General features: G+C 46.6%; 1 non-coding gene across 1 annotated transcript; it reads left to right on the plus strand.

Moving 5' to 3' along the window:
• Positions 1-323: 323 nt before the first annotated feature.
• Positions 324-428, plus strand: LOC122925258. The gene has a single exon (XR_006387574.1). It is a non-coding gene; the product is annotated as a U6 spliceosomal RNA (small nuclear RNA).
• The last annotated feature ends 5,448 nt before the right edge of the window (positions 429-5,876 follow it).

The raw sequence follows: 5,876 nt of genomic DNA on the forward strand, positions 1-5,876 counted from the left end.
TTTTAATTTTTTTGACAGACTTGAGTTAATACCTGTAGTAGCGACAGGACTTGATTTGTGTCCAGCACACAAGAGGGATTTGTGTTCTGCCTGTAGTCGTTTCAGGACTTAAATCGAGTCCTAAATCGTGAAGGACTAGCGTTTGCTTGTAGACGTGACAGGACTTAAATCATGTCCTGAAATCGTGATGGACTTAGTGTTTTGCCTGAAGTCGTGACAGGGCTTAAATCGTGTCCTGATAGCGTGACAGACCTGCGCTTTGCCTGAAGTCGTGACAGGACTTAAATCGTATCCGAAGACGTGACGGACTCGCGTGTATGCGTGTATGCTTCGGCAGCACATATACTAAAATTGCAACGATACAGAGAAGATTAGCATGGCCCCTGCGCAAGGATGACACACAAATTCGTGAAGCGTTCCATATTTTTATCAGTATCAATCGATTGTTCAGAGGAGTGGTTATTATATTTTTAAATTTTGTTTTTTGGTTCGAAAAAATTAAATAAATAAAGTTATATAAAGCACATTTTTAAATTTAAAACTAATAAAAGTGAAGTATTAAATTTCTACCTGGGGCAAGATAGGTTCTTCGCCTGTTCAGGCATCTGTAAATAAATTAAATATTTGATAGACCTTACCCAGGATAGGTCCTGTTATGTTTAATGAAACGTACATGCGCTCCTTGTGGGGTCCAAATTGATTAAGGACTACCGGGTATGGTAATAGCGCTATTTACAAGGCAAAAAAGGGATCTGAAAGATCTGAAAGACTATGCATGGTGATTGTGGGAGTCGTGCTACCCCCCCTGTGAAATATCATGGACTGAATCCTCCTAAGTTCTGGAGTTCTCATCATGCAACGGAGCAAATATCAAGGTCGCAGGCATTTACCCCAGCAGGCCAATAACCATTGAAAAACCTTTTTTTTTTTTTTTTTTTTATAAATACCTTGCTGTGTTAGCAATGAAAACCTGCCGCCCTGTTGAAACATGGAAAGAACAAACATGGAAATGAGTGCATCCCCAGCTGCATTCTGGACCCATAAACCCTGCCGCAACCTTGCCAATACCTTGTATAGTAAAGAAATATGGCTATGTTATTGCTGAAGTTTGCTGCCCACGTGCCCCTGAAAAGAAATACACAACAGAAATACAAGGGTTAACATCGGGTCAGACCCGCAGACATGACGAGTGCTGCCTGTGTCTGCTGCGAAACAAGCCGCCTGGTAATGCGATTGCACACTGTGAAGAGCTGCCGGCGCCTGCGGCTGTCATTGCCCCCCGCTTTCCCTACGTGTGCTGCGCTGCCGTACCGCCGATGTCCTGTGTGATGCCCCGGCCGATGCCCTCTAACTTACCTGACCGCTCGCAGGAGGATGTTTGAAAAAACGCGCTCCACGCCGACGCATGCGCAGAAGACCAACCAGATGTGTCCCCCTTGATGATCGCGTCGTTTTAGGAGAGAGCAGCCCCCACCTTATATAGCCGCATCCGGAGCCTCCCTTCACACAAATGCGGCGTCTGCCGCACCTATACAAACGCACATCAGCAATTGTATATTCCAAGAGATTACCACTGCGGCAATTCAGTGGTAGCACTGGAGACGCTGCAATGGTAAACTCAAAGACCACAGGGGAACAAGAAAACGGCACGGGAGCGGAAGGATTTTTATTTTAACACATTAACTGCTGATTTAAACAGTGCATCCCGGTCTGAAAAAATGTCCCAGGCACATACATGTGGCTTTAAGCAGGACTATTAACCAGTTCTGTTTTAGGTTTCTTTCACACTAGCGTTGTTAGAATCCGGCAGGCAGTTCCATTGCCAGAAATTCGTATGCAAACGAATATCTTTTTTTTCCGTATCTGTTCCTCATTCCTTGCAATACTGGATCCAACTTTCTGGTATCATCCGGAATAACGAATCCGGTATTTAATTTTTTCAAAACTAGAAAGAGCTGCGCATGCGCAGACCGGAAAAACGGATCTGGCGATGCGGCGATTTCTGGAACACTTGGTACCGGATGCGGCATTAATACATTTCAATGGAAATTAATGCCTTGCGGTAGTGTTCTTGAATTTTTTCCGGTCAAATACCGTACAAGGGATGGAACGGTCCTGATGCGTACTGAATGGGTTGCTTTCCATTCAGAATGCATTGGGACAAAACGGAAGCATTTTTTTCCAGTATTGAGACCCTTTCCTGGATTTCAATAACTGTGTTCTAACAAAAAACTTAACCCCGTGAAAATCCCTTACCCCTCGTCACTTCCGGTGACACGGCCGCACCCGACATGATGAAGATCAGCTGGAGGAGGGGGTGTGCACCTCAGCGCAAGCGCACTACCATGAGTTAAGTAAAATTACAGGGAGCGCTGCGGAGAAGCGGACACCAAATGCGCAGGGAGAGACTGACCTGATCAAAGACAGCCAGCAATGCATCTGAAGTGCTGTGTCCATGCATGCGCAGTGTGAGGGTAAGGAGATTTCGCAAAATAAACGACCATCAGATTTCCTTACCCCTCAGTGCAGACGCGCTGACACATCGCTTCAGATGCATTGCTGGCTGGCTTCGATCAGGTCGGTCTCTCCTTGCGCATTTGGTGGCCGCTTCTCCTGCAGCGCTCCCTGTAATTTTACTTTACCTGTGGTAGTGCGCTTGCGCTGAGGTACACACCCCCTCCTCCAGCTGATCTTTGTCATGTCCAGTGCGGCCGGAAGTGACGAGGGGTAAGGTTTTTTGTTAGAACACTGGCTCTTACTGGGATCAGCAAAAGTGCAAGGTGAGTGGCTTTTCCCCACGTTCCAGGCCGGGTTTTGGTTAGGGATATAAAACCTAGCTTGCAGTCTCAGCTGTGGGTGGATTATCCTCCATCTGACAGTTAAGCTTTGCCAGTCTCTGTGTTGGAGCCTGAGAGTTTGAGCCGGGATTAAGGCCTGCTGTCTTGTTTGGCTGAAAGCATATGGACTTCTGTTTCACCCAAGGACTTATGTGTTGCTACCTGGTGTTAATACCAGACTCAAGGTGACAGTTTTTTCCTTGAAACTGACTTTTTGTTGTCACTCACTTACTTAGGTGTGAATAAAACACTGAACTGTTTAAGTTAAAGATGTTGTTTTGTTCTACTAAACCTGTTGGAGAAACATGTCTCTAGCAATGGCGTTCTTCATGGGCTCCAACACTAGAGGTTCATTGGGCAGGCATAGGGGCCTTTTGCATCTGGTCATGAGTTCGAATTGCGTCATACTGGTACTAGTTGCCTCGGTAGCTTGGATACCGATTAGCACGGCTGGAAGAGAGGTTACCCACGAGGAACCTTACTACAGTAGTGCTTTGGAAAGCTATGTTTTAATGGTCTGGTTCATCCACTCAATGATGCCCGCAGACTGACAATGGTAAGGCTCATGAAACCTTTACTTTATGTCTAAAAGACCACAAAGTGCTTTTATTACCTTACCCATGAAATGGGTTTCTCTGTCTGACGCTATCACTCTGGGGATACCCCATCGTGACAGAACCTGTTCCCAAAGAACACGGACAGTGGTTGCAGCCAAATCGTTGACTGTGGGGATGGCTTCTACCCATTTTGAGAAGACATCCACCACCACCACCAGTGCGTAACGACAGTACGACTTTTTGCTGGTAAAGGTCCTATGTAATCAATTTGGATTGCGGACCATGGACCATCTGCAGGACCACTGCAATACCGGCTTCAGGGCAGACGGCCATGGGTTCACTTGAGCACATACCAGGCACTGTTGGGTAACCTCTTCCACTGTATTGGACATTCCTGGCCAGTATAATTTGTCCCTCAGGAGAGACAAGAGTTTATCCTGGCCAAGGTGTCCAAACAGTTGGTGGTTCAGTCTCGTCAGTTCTGCTTGCAGATGCAGTGGAACCACGGGAAGAGGAAGTTGCTGTGTACTGGTATCATAACACAGGATCCCTTGTTGTGTTGAACAGGGATGCTGTGGTGATGTGTGCCATTAGAAGAGGACTTTTGGACTGTTCCTCCTCAAATGACACAGGGCCATCTTTCAGATTTGTTTGTCTTACTGCAATCCGGTAAGCTGGTAGCGGCTCAGTTCCTAGTTCCCAAAGGATCCCAGACACTGCTCCTAGTTTGGCCAATTCATCCGCCTTGTTGTTGCCTAGTGTCAAAGGCTCATCCCCTTTCTGATGAGCAGGGATTTTAATGATTGCTGCTTCCGCCGGGTGTGCCATGCCCCATTCCCCCAGTTCTTTCAGGACCGACACATGAGCCAGAGGTTTGTTTTGGCTGTCCACAAATCCTCGTCTCTTCAATGTTTCAAGGTGCAGGGTGAGGGAGCAAACTACATATAAACTGTCGCTATATAGTCATTTCCCTGGGAGCTTGAAGAAGCAGAGCTTCCTTGACAGCCTCCAGTTCTTCCTGCTGTGCTGACATGAGACCTGGCAACCTGACAAGACTCTGGGTACCTGTGGTCTCATCCAGCACAGCAAAACCTGTCACATAGGTCCCATCCATGTAGAATCGAGAGCAATCAACAAAGATCACTCTGTCTTCTGGATGTCGGTCGGTCCTGAACATTTGTGGCGCATTGATTTGCGCTGGTTGTCCACAGTCTTGTTTGGTTCCAGTCATGTTCAGTAACTGGGACAGAACATACTTGGCTTTGTGTTTCACCTTCAGATTCCGCCCACTGAGATCCACAATCCATCTCCTGAATCTCTGTTGGGAGACCCCGGGAAGTGTATCAAGGAGCAGGAGGGCCAAAGGAGAATGTGGAGTCTGCAAGGTGAGGGGCCTGAAGCCTACAATATGCTCGGTAGTTTTGACGGCATAGTGTATGGCTGCCATTTGTTTGGCACACTCATTGAACCCTTGTTCAATGGGCGAAAGTAGCCTGGAGAAGTACCCCAGCGGTCTAGTCTCATACCCTATCTGCTGTAGGAGGACCGCTGAGATAGACTCCATCCCTGCATGCGTCTGTATGGTGCTGCTGGAGATGTTTAACAAAAGGCAGAGGATCTCTTTTGATCCTCTGTCTATTGCTGCACCCACAACCGGACATAATTGTCCAGCTATCTAGGCGGCATCTACCTTCTGCATGCGCGCTGGCATGCACCTGCAGGAGGATTCCTCAGCTGAGGGGAGCACCCGAGATTGGGGGTATTATTGGGCCATATTTAGATATAAGTATATATATGTATATACATAATTGGGGCATATCTATATACATATACAGTACAGACCAAAAGTTTGGACACATCTTCTCATTCAAAGAGTTTTCTTTATTTTCATGACTATGAAAATTGTAGATTCACACTGAATGCATCAAAACTATGAATTAACACATGTGGAATTATATACATAACAAAAAAGTGTGAAACAACTGAAAATATGTCATATTCTAGGTTCTTCGAAGTAGCCACCTTTTGCTTTGATTACTGCTTTGCACACTCTTGGCATTCTCTTGATGAGCTTCAAGAGGTAGTCACCTGAAATGGTCTTCCAACAGTCTTGAAGGAGTTCCCAGAGATGCTTAGCACTTGTTGACCCTTTTGTCTTCACTCTGTGGTCCAGCGTACCCCAAAACATCTCGATTGGGTTCAGGTCCGGTGACTGTGGAGGCCAGATCATCTGGCGCAGCACCCCATCACTCTCCTTCATGGTCAAATAGCCCTTACACAGCCTGGAGGTGTGTTTGGGGTCATTGTCCTGTTGAAAAATAAATGATGGTCCAACTAAACGCAAACCGGATGGAATAGCATGCCGCTGCAAGATGCTGTGGTAGCCATGCTGGTTCAGTATGCCTTCAATTTTGAATAAATCCCCAACATTGTCACCAGCAAAGCACCCCCACACCCCCATCACACCTCCTCCTCCATGCTT

This window comes from Bufo gargarizans, chromosome 1 (assembly GCF_014858855.1).
Source record: "Bufo gargarizans isolate SCDJY-AF-19 chromosome 1, ASM1485885v1, whole genome shotgun sequence".
In the NCBI taxonomy this organism is placed as follows: domain Eukaryota; kingdom Metazoa; phylum Chordata; class Amphibia; order Anura; family Bufonidae; genus Bufo; species Bufo gargarizans.